The sequence below is a fragment of the Microcaecilia unicolor genome, chromosome 3 (assembly GCF_901765095.1).
Source record: "Microcaecilia unicolor chromosome 3, aMicUni1.1, whole genome shotgun sequence".
Lineage (NCBI taxonomy): Eukaryota > Metazoa > Chordata > Amphibia > Gymnophiona > Siphonopidae > Microcaecilia > Microcaecilia unicolor.
The window spans coordinates 268,498,148-268,512,826 of record NC_044033.1 but is presented as its reverse complement, the minus strand read 5'-3'; positions in this window follow the sequence as shown (position 1 = coordinate 268,512,826).

The following is a 14,679-nucleotide window of genomic DNA, read 5'->3' as shown; positions in this document are numbered from 1 at the left end:
AGGTGCTGTCTTTGCCCGCCGAGAGCAGGAGAAGGGAGCCCCGGGCGGCCCGGCAGCCGCTCCCGCCGTCTCTGCTGCCAACGCCGAGCAAGTGCGATCGCTGAGGACCAAACCTGCGATTTTTTCCTGCAGCGATCAGGGGGGTCTGGGGCTGTGCTGAGAGCACTTTCTCAGGGTTGGACATCCTCTTCCTCTCCTCCTCCTTTCGCGGGAGTTTGGGGCAGGACGTATTGCATAGGCAGGAGAAAGAGGGGGGGAGGGGAGGAGGAGGCAGCCAAGACAGCGAGAGCTGTGGGTGTGAGGAAGGATGCGATCTGCCTGTCTTAGTCCCCCGAGAGCTCTCGAGGCAACACGATTGTCAGCATTTTTTCTCCCTTTCTTGATTATAAATGATCTGGGGAGAAAGGTTGATGTTTCAGATAAAGGGATTCATCTTTTCTGGAATTTTGGTGTGGGTTTTTTTTCCTGTTATTTAGTTATTTGCTTCCCTTTAATCCTTTCTGTATTGCAAAGCATTTTTTTATTTATTTATTGTTCCCTGGCAAACAAAGAAAATCGTTTCATTGCTTCCCCGAGTCAAGCAGAGTCAGAAAACGCCCACTGGCGGAACAATTATTCCTAACTTACACCTTTCTTTTTTTTTTTTTTCCCTTTCCCTAGTCCCCAGATTGTGTCAAAGGCTCCTGCTAAGGAGACCCATCATACCAGGGAGTGAGTGGGTTTCTTTTTCTTTTAATAAGACTCAGCAATACAAAAGCACCTTCCCGTGTTCTAACCGTGTTAATGGGGCGAAGGCAGCGCTTGCAGGGTTCAATTAAGGCAAATGGCATCCAAATTCCTTTAATGTTGTGATTTGTTTTGTAGCGCTGAACCGTGACCTCTCTGTCAGCCTACCCGATGTCTTTTTATAATAATATTGCAGACGAGAATGAATGACGCCTTGATTTTGGCTCTAAACAAACCTATTACCTTTCAACCTGTGCAGCCTTGTTTGCCAAGTTCGACCAGAAAAAGAAAAATAACCTTACTAGAAAGGAATCCCAAACTGCCGAATACATTTAAACCAGGCAACTGGGCACATCGCAACAAAATAAATGAAATTATTTTGAACTCCAGCAAAACCGCTTCCAAACGTGCAGAGTGTGTTTCATTCAAAAGCGAGACGGCTATTGAAAACCATTGATGGATCAAACAGAACTCCTTGCGTGGCGTTTCGGTTTTCCTACTGAATCGTACTTGCATGATGGATGAATGGAACAATAAAATGTAAGGGGGTAGATGTCCAGAGAAACAAGAGTTCTTTGGTTTTCTAGATAACTGAATAAGGCGGGATTTGGGGAGTAAGCTGCTTTGGTGGGTTTCAGAAGAAGGCAGGGAAAAGATTGATTGCTTTGTTTCTGATGGTTGGGAATTGTATGGTTTATGGTTGGGGTTTTTTTTAATGAAGTTATAGGTTGCCTTGAAAGCTCCAGAGACTGGAAAAGGTGACATATACTTTAAATTTAATTCCTTCAAATGAGGGCTGTCTCGTTCCTTTCTGAACATTCTATTCAAGCTCTTATCCACTTAATTTAGATTACTGGATCTTGCTTCTCACAGGTCTCCCACTAAAGCCATATATCTCTCACCTTCAATCTGTTCAAAATTCTGCTGCATGACTTATATAGTGCCAGTGTCGCTGTGCTCACATTAGCCCTCTCCTCAGGTCACTTCATTGGCTCCTTATCCCTTTCTGAATATAGTTCTCTTACAGAGAATTCTCTCCTCTATATTTCTCAACTCTTATCTCTACCTACACCCCTCCCCAGGAACTCCTTCATCTGGAAAGTCTCTTACCTGCACCTTTTTCCTCCAGTGCCAACTCCAGACTCTGTTCCTTTTATCTTGCTGCACAGTATGCCTGGAATAGACTTCCCCAGTCAGTATGTCATGCTCGTCTCTGGATGTATTTAAGTCGTATTTAAGTCTAGTCTAAAAGTCCATCTTTTTTAGGCTGCTTTTAATTCCTAACTCCTATTCACTTGTTTAGTACCCATGTCTGCTTTAATCATTCCCACAATAAGTACTTGCCTAATCCCTTCTATCCCTTGAATAGATTGCAAGCTCTGTCCAGCAGGGACTGTTACATGTGTAGTGTACAGTGCTGTGTACCTCTAGTAGCACTGTAGAAATAAGTAGCAGTAGCTCTAGGCTTTCTCACCTTCTCGCTCTGGATTATTTCTCTGTGCCTTTTTATATTTCATTATCATTTTGTAAGTTTGCCCTACAAGGTTCACTGCTTTTTCCTCCCTCCCTCCCTTCCCTCTCAGTTCTTTCATGTTGTATGCCCTTGGTGTTCACTCCAGTCGCCAGAGGGCTGCTAACGGGTCAGGTTTCAGGCTATCCTTAATATGTGCGAGACAGATTTAAGGCATGATAGAGATAGTAGGCATCTGAATCACCTTCATGCATATTCATTAAAGTTAGCCTGAAAACTTCACCCATTGGAGGACCAGTTGTGAAGACCAAGGCTATGCTCTAGTTCTTTTTCCCAAGGAAACATTCTTTCCTAACCTCCCCTGAAACCCACACCCCTTCTTTCCCCTCCTTCTTTATTTACTTATCTAGGATAGTGGTCCGGTCAGTCCTACAGTACCCCGTTGTCAGTCAGGTTTTCAGGATGTCCACAATTAGGGTTACCATTTTGTGTCCTCTGAAAAAGAGGACACATGTCACGCCCCCTACCCCGCCCCCGCCACGCCTCATACCCCGCCCCCGCCACGCCCCTTCGGGTCCTCGTTCCGCCCCTCTATTCCCCGCCCCCCGTCACATGGTTCCCCCCCCCCTCACATATTCCCCCCCTCACTTACTATCTAGCCCTGGTGGTCTAGTAGGGTCTTCTCTTCGGGGCAGGAAAGAGCCCCCTCTTTCCTGCCCGGAGCGCTGCCTGTCCTTGCCTGCTGCATCCTCCTCGGTCTGGCTGGAGATTCAAAATGGCCACCGAGAGTTGAAGTGGCCTCGCGAGAGTTCAACTCTCGGCGGCCATTTTGAATCCCCAGCCAGACTGAGGAGGATGATAGACAGGGGAGGCAGCGCTCCAGGCAGGAAAGAGGGGGCTCTTTCCTGCCTCGAAGACGTCACTAGACCACCAGGGAACATGGTAAGGAAGGGGAGGGGACGGGAGTAGGGTTACCACGGCGCCGATCGCCCGCCCACACGCACGCGCCTGCCCGCACCCGCGCCCACGTTTGTCCAGAAATCCGGACAAACGTGGGTGCAGGCAAAATCCGCCGGACGCCCCGGACATGCCCTCAAAAAGAGGACATGTCCGGGGAAATCCGGACGAATGGTAACCCTATCCACAATGAATATGCATGAAAGAGATTTGCATATAATACTGTATGCAAATTAATATTATGTATATTCAATGTGGATATCCTGAAACCCTGACTGGCAAGGGGGTACTCCAGGACTTGAGGAAACCCTGATCTTGGAAACCAAGAATTGTTTCTATAGGTCTGCTCTTTGTCTTCTGATATTCCAATCTGCAGAGCATTCAAGGCAGTCAATAACTTCATTATACAGTGATACCCCCAGTTTACGTCGATAATCTGTCCGAAAACAATCGGCGAAAACCTAGGCAATTATTTCCATGTGAATAAAAAAAAGCACAAAAACACTGGAAAGCAATGGAATTGTTTGGCTAGACGCGCGGGGTGATGCTCACACAACGAGAAACAACGCCACACTGAGCAGGAGAATGCGTTTTTGCAAAATTAGCAGCAAGGTCACGTGGGCACGCCAACGAAATCCGAGACAAATTTCTCACGGAAAAAAATCTACGAAAACCGAAACCAACGATAACCGAAGTCAACGAAAACCGAGGTATTACTGTATATATAAAAAAACTGCAATAAACTTTAAGCATTGGTAGATAGAATAACAAAATTCCCAACCATCAGTGAGACCCATGGGGTTCAGCAGCCACGGCTTCCCAAACCTGTCCTGCGGACCCCACAGCAAGGCAGGTTTTCAGTGAATATGCACAAGAGCAGTTTGCATACACTGAGATCTAGTGCATGCAAATTGATTCCATGAATATTAATTTTGTGTATTCTGGAAACCTGACTGGCTGTGGGTCCCCAGGACCAGTTTGAAAAGCCATGAACTATACACCATCTCCCTAGGAATTAAACATGTCACTATTTTAAAAAAGGATCTTAAATCGGGTTGTTTTAGATGCCAATGAAACTAACTAAAAGTATTATTTGTTGGCCCTAGTGCTTTAATTACAGCTGGAAAAACTGCATTCTTTCACAATGAGAATCTCTCACTCCTCTCTCTCCGTAAGTGATCTCACCTGTTAGCAGGCACAGAAAGGTGAACAGTGAGGCTTGTCCACAATACATTATCATCCCTGCGAACGTCTTGAGTCCTGTTCACCCTGAGGTTCAGTACGGACCAGCAGGGGAAAGAAAGAATCAACACTCTCCAGCACCAGAGCAAGGGGGTGCAGCCACACAGGTTGCAAATACGGAGGAGTGCCACAATTGCTCCCGCCCACCATCTCCTCACAGTGGTACTGGTGAAGTGGGTGGGGCCAGGTAAGGGGCAGCGACGGGCACGACTGTAGCATGGTATGGTATGATCAATCATTCTTCATTTTCGCAGCCTTCCCTCTCTGTCCCCAAGCCTGATCCTACCCTCTTCCCCTTTCTCCAGAACTGATCCCGGTATGCTTGCCTTCCACCCATTTTCCTCTTGCAAGATATGGACACCGCAACAGAGAACAGCCCTCTTTCCTGCCTCAGCCTCTTCCTTCCTGGGCAGGAGGCAGAAAATAGAATGGGGGGGGGGGGGGGGGAGCAGAGGCTAAGCCTGCAACAAATCAAAGAAAGAGAATATTCACTGTGCTCTCTACTTCAGCAACTCCACCTTGAAGTGGGAAGTGAAAAGCAAAGAACAGCCACTGTGCTTTCCCATCTAGCCTCTCCTTCCAATCCCAGGTATTTACTGACATCTCCAATTCTCTAGGGTTAAAGCCTAGAGCAGGGCCCTTGTCTCCCTGGTTATGGGAAGAATCACATAAGAATCTGCTGGTCCCTGTAGAATTGCCACAACATGCCAAGGATCGAGCCAGGTTGGGTCTGAGCAGAGCTGTCCTGCCAACTGCTGCTTTGAAACACCCTGCCCACTACAGTCACATGGTTTAGCCAACCTCAGATGGCAAAGGAGGAGAAGGACATGGGCCAGTGTGAAAAATCAGTGCGCTGAGACGGTATTTTCTAATGGAGAGGCTTGGATGGTGAAGCGGCTATTAGGTTAAAAGGGCTAAGACATCAGGGACGGTAGTAAGAAATGAGCCTTATCAGTGAGTCTCAAATCCCTAATAAATACCTATATGAAAATGGGGAAAAATCCTTACATACCGGTCTAAAGTATATAACTATACTTCATCTCCCACCTTACTCCCCTCTCCATTGCCTTTTTCTACCTACTCATCTCGTCTATTTATTCTGGTATAATTAACTTTTACCCTCTCTAACAATGTTCTGTATTCCTTTTACTATGTAAGCCGCGTTGAACCTGCTTTGAGTGTTTACTAAGCCACACTAGTGTTTTTAGCACGTGCTAACCAAGTAGATGACCATAATATTCCTGTGCGTGTCTACACGGTTAGCACACGCTAAAAACGCTAACGCACCTTAGTAAACAGAGCCATAAGAGATTGGATCCCACAACCTGTGTAACAAATAGATATTTAAAAACATTTTTAAAAATGTATTTATAAGTGATATGTGCTCAGAACCAGGTACCCTCAACATAGAGCAACCCACCATCCCATCGTCACACATAAGAAGCCCTATAAAGTCAATCTACTATTCCTACAACATAAAAAAAAATGTCCAACAAACTTATCAAGTTGATTTGTATTTGATGCTGAGCAAAACTAAACAAGGCCAGATGATAAAAAGTCTTAAATGGAACTTAAATTATGACAAACTGAAATCATCCAAAGTTTTACGTAGAAAACTTGATGAACTATTTATGGTGGCAGGTTGAACTCCATTGTTTCTCCCAAAGTTGATCTCTCCATATCTCTGACACCAGCTGTATTTCCCAAAGACGCTTCTTCAGGGAGAAATATATCAAATTTTCAGCAACACTGTCTAAGATTCCTATGCAGTCGCCCACGATGTGAGTACTCCCTGGTCCACATTGAATGTTTTTATATGTATTTGTTTGTTATGCAGGTTGTGGGATCTGATCGCTTTCTTTTTTGTTTATATAGTTAATAAATAGAGATATTTCATGTAAAGCATGCCTACCACTATCAAATTTTCAATAGCGAGGGAAAGACTAGTTCTGCAGGAGTCCAGGGGGCCTATTTGTCCCTAGCCATTGAAAACAGAATGTTAAAGTATCACCCCCCCCCCCCCCTCACCGTACTTGCAGCAATGGTACTGAAGGACTCTCACACTGCTTTGCTGGTGGTCCTGTAGGATAGGTTTGGGAACCAGTATCTTCTATGAAAGAAAGGATAGGGATTCTATGGAAGGGCTGGGAGAGTTGTGTAAAATGAGGGGATGAGGTGGATAGTTGGAGATATATGTATATGTGCCTAAGATGGGTGGAAAGAGGAATGGAGTAAGAAGGGGATACAGAGAGAGAGTAAAAAGGAAGACAGGGGAGTGGGTAGAGGCCTGAAGGAACATAGGGCTAGTTCCAGGGGAGGGATACCTTCTCCTCTCTATCTAGATCCGAACCCTCCCCTTCCTCAAGATCCCAGAAGGTGTGGGTTAGGTTAACCCCCCTCTCCTATCCTCTCTCTATTATCTAACCTCTATCCTTATCATAGTCTTCTCTCCTCTTCCCTCATTTCCTATTTTAATCCTTCTCCCCCACCCCATTGTCCTTCTTTCTCCCTATTCTTGATCCTCACTCCCTCTCCCACCTTTAAGATCTCTTCTTTTTCCATATCAGTATCAGAAATTTGCTACCAATTCACTTTCCTAAAATAAAATATTTGGTTAAAACATAAACATTGCCATACTGGGATAGACTGAAAGTCCATCAAGCCCAGTATCCTATTTCTAACAGTAGCCAATCCAGGTCACAAGTTCCTGGCAAGGTTCCAAAAGAGTAAAACAGATTTTATGCTGCTTATCCTAGAAATAAGCTAGTGGATTTCCCCAAGTCCATCTTAATAATGGCTTATGGACTTTTCTTTTAGGAAAGTATCCAAACCTTTTTAAACCCTGCTAAGCTAACTGCTTTTACCACATTCTCTGGCAAGGAATTCCAGAGTTTAATTACATGTTTGTTTTAAATTTACTACTTAGCAGCTTCAATGCCTGCCACCTAGTCCTAGTATTTTTGGAAAGGGTAAACAAGCAGTTCCACTCCACTCAGTATTTTATAGACCTCCATCATTTCTCTGCTTGGTCGTCTCTTATAGAAGCTGAAAAGCCCTAGCCACTTAAGCCTTTCCTCATAGGGAAGTCGTCCCATCCCCTACAAAGGCAATACTTTAAATACATGCAAATGTGAACAGAATTCAAGCACGCGTGGGATAAACATAAAGGAATCTTGTTCAGAAGGAATGGATCCTAAGGAGCTTAGCCGAGATTGGGTGGCACAGCCGGTGACAGGAGGCGGGGATAGTGCTGGGCAGACTTATACGGTCTGTGCCAGAACCGGTGGTGGGAAGCGGGGCTGGTGCTGGGCAGACTTACATGGTCTGCGCCCTGAAAAGGACAGGTACAAATCAAGGTAAGGTATATACAAAAAGTAGCACATATGAGTTTATCTTGTTGGGCAGACTGGATGGACCATGAAGGTCTTTTTTCTGCCGTCATCTACTATGTTATGTTACTATGTTACATCAGTACAGCAGAATAAACCCCAATTCCCTGCAAGAAACTGAGAGCTGTGCTTCCTCTCTGGAGTGGAGGAGCAGCATAATAGTTAGTGCAGCTGACTTTAATCCTGGGGAACTGGGTTGGATTCCCACTGCAGTTCCTTGTGACCTTGGGCAAGTCACTTAACCCTCCATTGCCCCAGGTACAAATAAGTACCTGTATGCTTTATGAAAAGTAAAGTAAGATGATTGATATATTGCCTCTGATTTTGTGGGTCTTAGAGTTTTAGACCAGAATTTAAGCCAGTCAAGTTCAATTAGAAATTTACCTAAACTGGATCTATGCTGGTCTTGTTCAGAGGAAACTGGTTCTTTAGCCCATATGATATATTTCTACAAAAATGTTAACGCTTATTGGAATTATATATGGAACAGAATGGTTGTAATATTTGACCTACCCAGAGATCTGGATATTTCATACAAAACCATAATTCGAGGGGCCTCCAACCCAGACATTACAATACCAGATGATCAACAAAAACTGTTCAGCATTATGATAGCAGTTGCTCTCCATCATATCATATGCAACTGGAAGGATAATTTGCAACTAAACTTTATGGAATGATAGAGCCTTCTGTGTGTAATAAGAAAATATGAAACTGTTCTAGCCCTCAAACAGCCTATGTTGCAAGTGTCATTAAAATTTTGGGCCCCATTGGACTCATATTGTGCTAATATCAGCACCTGGACTCAGGCTACTAAAACTTAAATACAATGATCATCATTATTAATTTTTCTATTATTATCTTTTAGATCTTATGGACTTTAAACAAGCAGTAAGTGTAATTTTACACCAACTATATGGGATGCTTTATTTTTTTTCTTTTTTTGTTCTGTTTTATGGTTAATTTACATGCTATAAACATTATGAAGACAAATTTTTCAATAAAAAGATTTTTAAAAAGCAACAACAAGTGTCTGTATATACTACGTAAACCGCTTTGAAGTAGTTGCAAAAACCACAGAAAGGCGCTATAGTTAAGTCCCATTCCCCCACTCTGTACACAGCTAACTGCTCCTCCGGCACCTATTTCCACAGCTTTTTGGACAAAGGTGATCGAGAATTGGAGTTTCAATGCTCCTTTATTTCCCTACATGTATATGAACAGCGCCACCGCATCACTTTGATCTATGATTACAAATCAACTCTTTTTAAGATTTGCCTTTGTAATGATTACCTGCAAGACAACTGCAGCTTATTTTAGCACTGAGTAAAGTTGCTTCTGTGCACGGAAAGATGTTTGTTGTATAAAGATTTATAACACCCTAAGCAAACCAGAAATTGTAGGGAAAAGACTGGAGGATACGCTCAGGAGGGGAGGGGAGATGTGCTAATTTTTGTTTTGTTTTTTTTATCACGGGTTATCATTGCACCGGAAAATGTCACCTGCAGCTTGCTTTCGCTTTTTCTGTATTTTCCCCATTTTTATCTTAATTTTACTTCGAAAGAGGAGGAAAAGTTGCGATGGCTGTTAGGAGGAATGCAGAAAATCGTCTTCTCATCTAAGATTGTTTTTCGGATTCCAATTTCTTACGCCAGATCCCTTTTTTTTTCTTCCTCTCTGGAGATCTAAATGCAGATAAATTAGTTTATATATCGAAATCTAAAAGAAAAAAAAAAGCATGCGAGAGAGGTGAAAGATAAGGAACAATAAAAAGGAAGAGAGCAAAACGAATGCTGCAAGCTACATTAAAACCGATCTCACTTCACCTTCGATCCTGGAAACGAATTAAGCCTCGGTTCCCTTTTAAAACTGCTGCTCTGAAGAAGATCATTACCACGTTCTTGTGTGCATCTATATATACACGCACACACACATTTGCTGTTAAATTGTAAGGTTTCGATTCCCATACTCAAGTTATGCACTTGACATTTCTTAGCAAGTCTTAATTTCGAAATTAATTTAAAAAAAAAACATTGCTTTTATCAGCTTATCTTCATCACCTGCCGCTTTCCACGAAATCCGTTCTTTAAATAAATCCAGGCATCTTCTTGAGCATTTGCAAATAATCTGGAGCACTATAGTGAATTTGTTTTGGTGTCTTAAATGAGAATCAAATAAGTGCAAAAACGCCACATATTTTTTTAAATACACGTTAAAATGATCTTTAAACTGCATTTATTTAAATGTAGTGTTTCTATAAATACAATTCAGTCAACAATTGCAACGGATATATATATATATAGATATTTTTTAAGTACAGCAATAAAACACTCTTGCAGATTTTTTTTCATACGCTGCTTTATATCTTTTTTCAAGTTCAGCTTCTCCCTTTGCCATCTTTCCTTCCCCACATATCTAGGGCTGGTTTCTGCATTCTGATAGCGCCTTTCTGTGAACTGGAAGCACCGGGAAAGCCAAAAGCCATACAGATGGATATAATTAATCTGATTAACTGGATCACTGCCAGATTGCTCCTTACTTGCTCTGGGATTTTTTTTTCTTTTGCAAGACCTATATATCCTCTGAAACTGGATTCGAGTAAATTTGATTGGAAACTGATGCTGCTAAAACTGCATAATTAAATATCCATTAAGGAATTGTAAATGTTTACCTCATATCTTTAAGATGTGTGTATGTTATAACAGTATTTTGGTATTTATGATTTGCATTAATAGCAATGATGTTTGGGGAGGGGTCTCAATTACGGGCCGCCCTGACTTTGGTTAGATTAAAGGGACTTGTAAAGGATAGCTGTCAAGGTCCACTGATTTTGAAACGTTGGTGCCTATGCTTCTTTGAAGTAATAGCCTTTAAAAAAAAATCCTGTCTGAATTACTTCAGATTCGATGGGTTTTCCTGTAGTATATCTGTTTCTGAGCATCTAGGAATTAGTAATAAATACAATACCATGTGCTCATTGCAGGGAATGAGACCCCCCCCCCCCCCCAGCGATAACAAATTTTATTAATTTTGACAATAAGTGTAAGACTGCTAACTCTGAAAACGTGTATAAGTTACGATACAGGAAGTCACCTTGCCCCTGATTAAAGCAGTTTTCCCAACAGCCTTTCTAGTTTCAAAGTAATGTTAGTTGTGTGTGTTTCAAAAATACCTAGGTAGGTTCTCTTTGACAAGTAATGAGCGCAAAGCACACCTGCTATAATCACGTACTTCCTGTTATGCAGCGCGGGAGCCGGCGGAGCAATAAATAGTGAGGGTAGTTTGGAAAATGACACGCAAGCCTCCTAAACATACTCGGGGGAACAGGCCTCTATTCCTCCAGTATCTTAAAAAGAATACGTATTGGGAAAGCCTGAGTGCATACGCGCAGGCAGTCAGCATAGAGCGATTTTCAGACTGCCTAAATTAAACTGGTTTGAAAATCGTGCTTCACGCAATAAGAACTTACACAGAAGCAGGAATTCTGAGCACCCGCTCCAACAGTTACTTAAGCCGGGGTGGCTTTTCTGGAGGAACTTCCACTAATAGGGATTCTGGCTGGAAGTAAAATTGTTTGCAGTTAAGTTTAAAATACAAACATTATAGTTTATTAGATTACACAGGTTTTGCGTGACTTGTGACAGGAAAATAATGACAAGGAAGGATGGTGTATAATGGCACAGAGGGCTAAATGGAAAATCGTTCCACCACTTCCTGAGCTGGATATTTTACAAAAACACTTCCAGGAGACAGAAGAGTCAAACAATGACAATGCACAAAAACAAAGAAACAATTTAATACGAAGCCTTTTCTTTAAGGCATAGTGAGTATTAGAAGCATGGTTTAGAGGCCCTGATTTCGAGTTAATCAGAGTACACACCATATCATTTTTCACTAGTTCTCAGCCCCAACACCTACAGTAAAGCCTTTTTTTTTTTCGTTTCAGAATTTCACCTTACGATTTCTAACCACACGTTCGTTTTATACGAGAATTGCAAACCCACTAAAGATCAATCTCGCAAATTAAGCCAGAAAGACATCCACGGTAATAGTGTTGAGGGCAGGTAACTTGTTGTATTCAGTGTACTGGGCCCACAAAAACAGCGAGGCTGGCCGGTGCTACGTTCGGGACGTTTTCACACTGACAAGTCAGACGTCTAATGGAGCTGTGCCTGTATCAGAGAAAGACAGAAATTCAGCTGGTAAAATGCCATTTTCCCATCGGTGGAAATTTGTTTAAATTCAAGTCTCAGGAGGCAGCAATCTGACCATTTAGCAGGCGTTACAGAATAGCTACCCTTTAACATTTCTGCTTAGTTTTTCAACTTTGGTTAAAGACGTTTCTCACTTATATTTTAAATCTTGTAGAGGTACAAGTAAGACTTTGCATCTTGTCTCACCGAAGCGATTTTCAGTGAATAGGGTCTGAACTTAAGCGCCTTTTGATTCACTCGCAAGCGGTCGATGTTGTCACACTGCGAGTAATGTGCAAAACCCAACGAGTCCCAGGAAATGTGGAGAAAGCGTCCAGACCTGGAGGCAGAGATCTCCTTGGAAAAAGCACTTTCATTAGGAATCCCAGTGGCATATTTCTTTACACCTGCTCTTTTGCAGTTGTGTATTAAATATAAAAGCAGATGACAGCGCACATAATTCAGAGTTTTTATTGGCTGTGGGTTAAACAACGCTGCTTTTATAAGCGAGCGGTCAATCAGGTCTTCTTTTCGTGCACTAAAACCAAGGTTAGAGCAGCACTTCAAGAAACGCATGTAAATAAGTCAGTTAACCCTTGCAACAAAAACATTCAGTTTCACATTATGTATTGGGAGGTTGCTTTTGTCCTTCCGAGTGTCAGATGAGGTGGTCCAATATGCTGACTGCAAGAAACAATCTGGATATTTCCTATCCATTAAAATTAGGGCTAAAATAAACAGTATTCCAGATTTTTTTTCTTCATACACGTGATTTCCAGAATTGGAAGAAAATGTGCCTTTGAGAATAATCTAAGAATTTAGTTTAAAGATAGTTGACTCCGCCCATCTCGGGCTTCCTCTGTTGGGAGGTATAACTCTGCTTCTGTATAATAAACTACAGGTTTCTAGTGGCTGGAGAGCCAGACTTGCCTCAGACAACTGCATGATTATAAGCCCTAAAGTGGTACCACACTTTAGTAAATGTTATTCAGAGAGAGAGAGAGAGAAGCAGAGCAGCTCTAGCCTGACGAAAAATAAAATCTCTCAAAAATGAAAATTCTGAGCAAATAAACAGAGAAGGCAAGACACCTTGTTTTTTTTTTAACTGTGTCTAGCTGGCAGTACTGGTTTAATTAACTAATCTATTTATATATATTTTCTCACCCTATTAAAAAAACAGATTAGAACAAAAACAGCCAGTACTGGCTCCCTTTTTTAAAGAACTGCTCATCAATGCAAAGTGCCTACTGCTGTCTCTGTCTGGGTCCACAAACACACATGCATTGGGGCCTGTGCATTGCTTCAGCAGTGGAGTATCTTGCTGGAAATGAAACCCATCCCCCTGAGAGAGAGAGGGGCCACCTGTAATCTGGATGGAGCAGAACCCTACAACCCAGTCCTCAGGATACACCAAGCCAGACAGGTTTCCAGGATACCCACAAGGAATATGCATGAGACAGATTTACATAGCAAGGAAGCAGTGCACCCACACTGAGCTCATGCATTTTCCTTGTGGGTATCCTGAAAACCTGACTGCTCTAAGTGAAAACTTCTCCAACTTGTTAGTAAAATCTAGGAAAAAAAAAGTATATTGTGAAATAAAGGTAGAGCTAAATTTACATTAGCAAGTGCAGAAATTTAAAGCAGAAATAGATTTCCTGATGCACAGCCCAGTTCCCACTGCAGCCCAGGGGTAGAATTCGCAGAAGAGTTTAAAAAAAAGTCAGCAACACTGCAGTATATTTGTATAAATTTGCATATTCTGCAATTTTTATTTTTACATTATGAAAAATAAAATAGCCTTCCAATCTTGTGTCTGTCTAATGTGTTTGGTTTTTCCACTACTCTGACACATGCATACATCACTACACATCTGGATTATTGCAATATTATTTATGCAGGACTTACCAAGATGAATATAAAACGGCTACAGTTGATACAGAACATAGCAGCTCGTATCATTTGCAGGGCTTTAAAACATGACAGAATTACACCACTTCTATATCAGCTTCACTGGCTTCCAGTTGAAGCTAGAATAAAATTCAAAATTTCTACCCTGACACATAAAGCGTTATATTCATTAACTCCGTCATATTTAGCTAACCTTATCCTGTTATAGTCACCCAGGCGAACGCTTCGATCACTTGCAGACAATAGATTAGTTATCCCATCATTACAGAAGGCTAGATGGGAATCTACCAGAAGCTCAGCTTTCTTTTTTATAGCCCCTTCTCTTTGGAACTGCCTTCCCAAAAATCTTAGACTGGAGCAGTCTTACATTCAATTTCGTAAATTTTTGAAAACATATTTGTTTCAAAACACGTTCAAAAATAATCTGTGATGAAAGGCAGTATTTAGACAGAAGTAATTATGTAGTGAAGAAATATTCTAGCTTAATGTATTTATCCTGAATGGCTGTTTAGTGTGTAGTGGTATTGATCATCTTGTAGAACATCTGTTTTAAGTTTGCCGTGCTTTCCTATCAATTTCATGGAATTCTTTTATGTTTTTTTTTGTTTTTACATTGATTTTTTTATACTGATATTGTAAACCGTTCTGTTTTGTGCATACAATTTGTAACGGTATAGTAAATGAATAAACGATAAAAAAGGATGTTACTTAACAGCCCAGGAAGGAGATCTTGGGGATGGAAAGAGAAGATGTAAAAAGGATCATGGCAAGGGGGGCAGTGAAAGGTAAA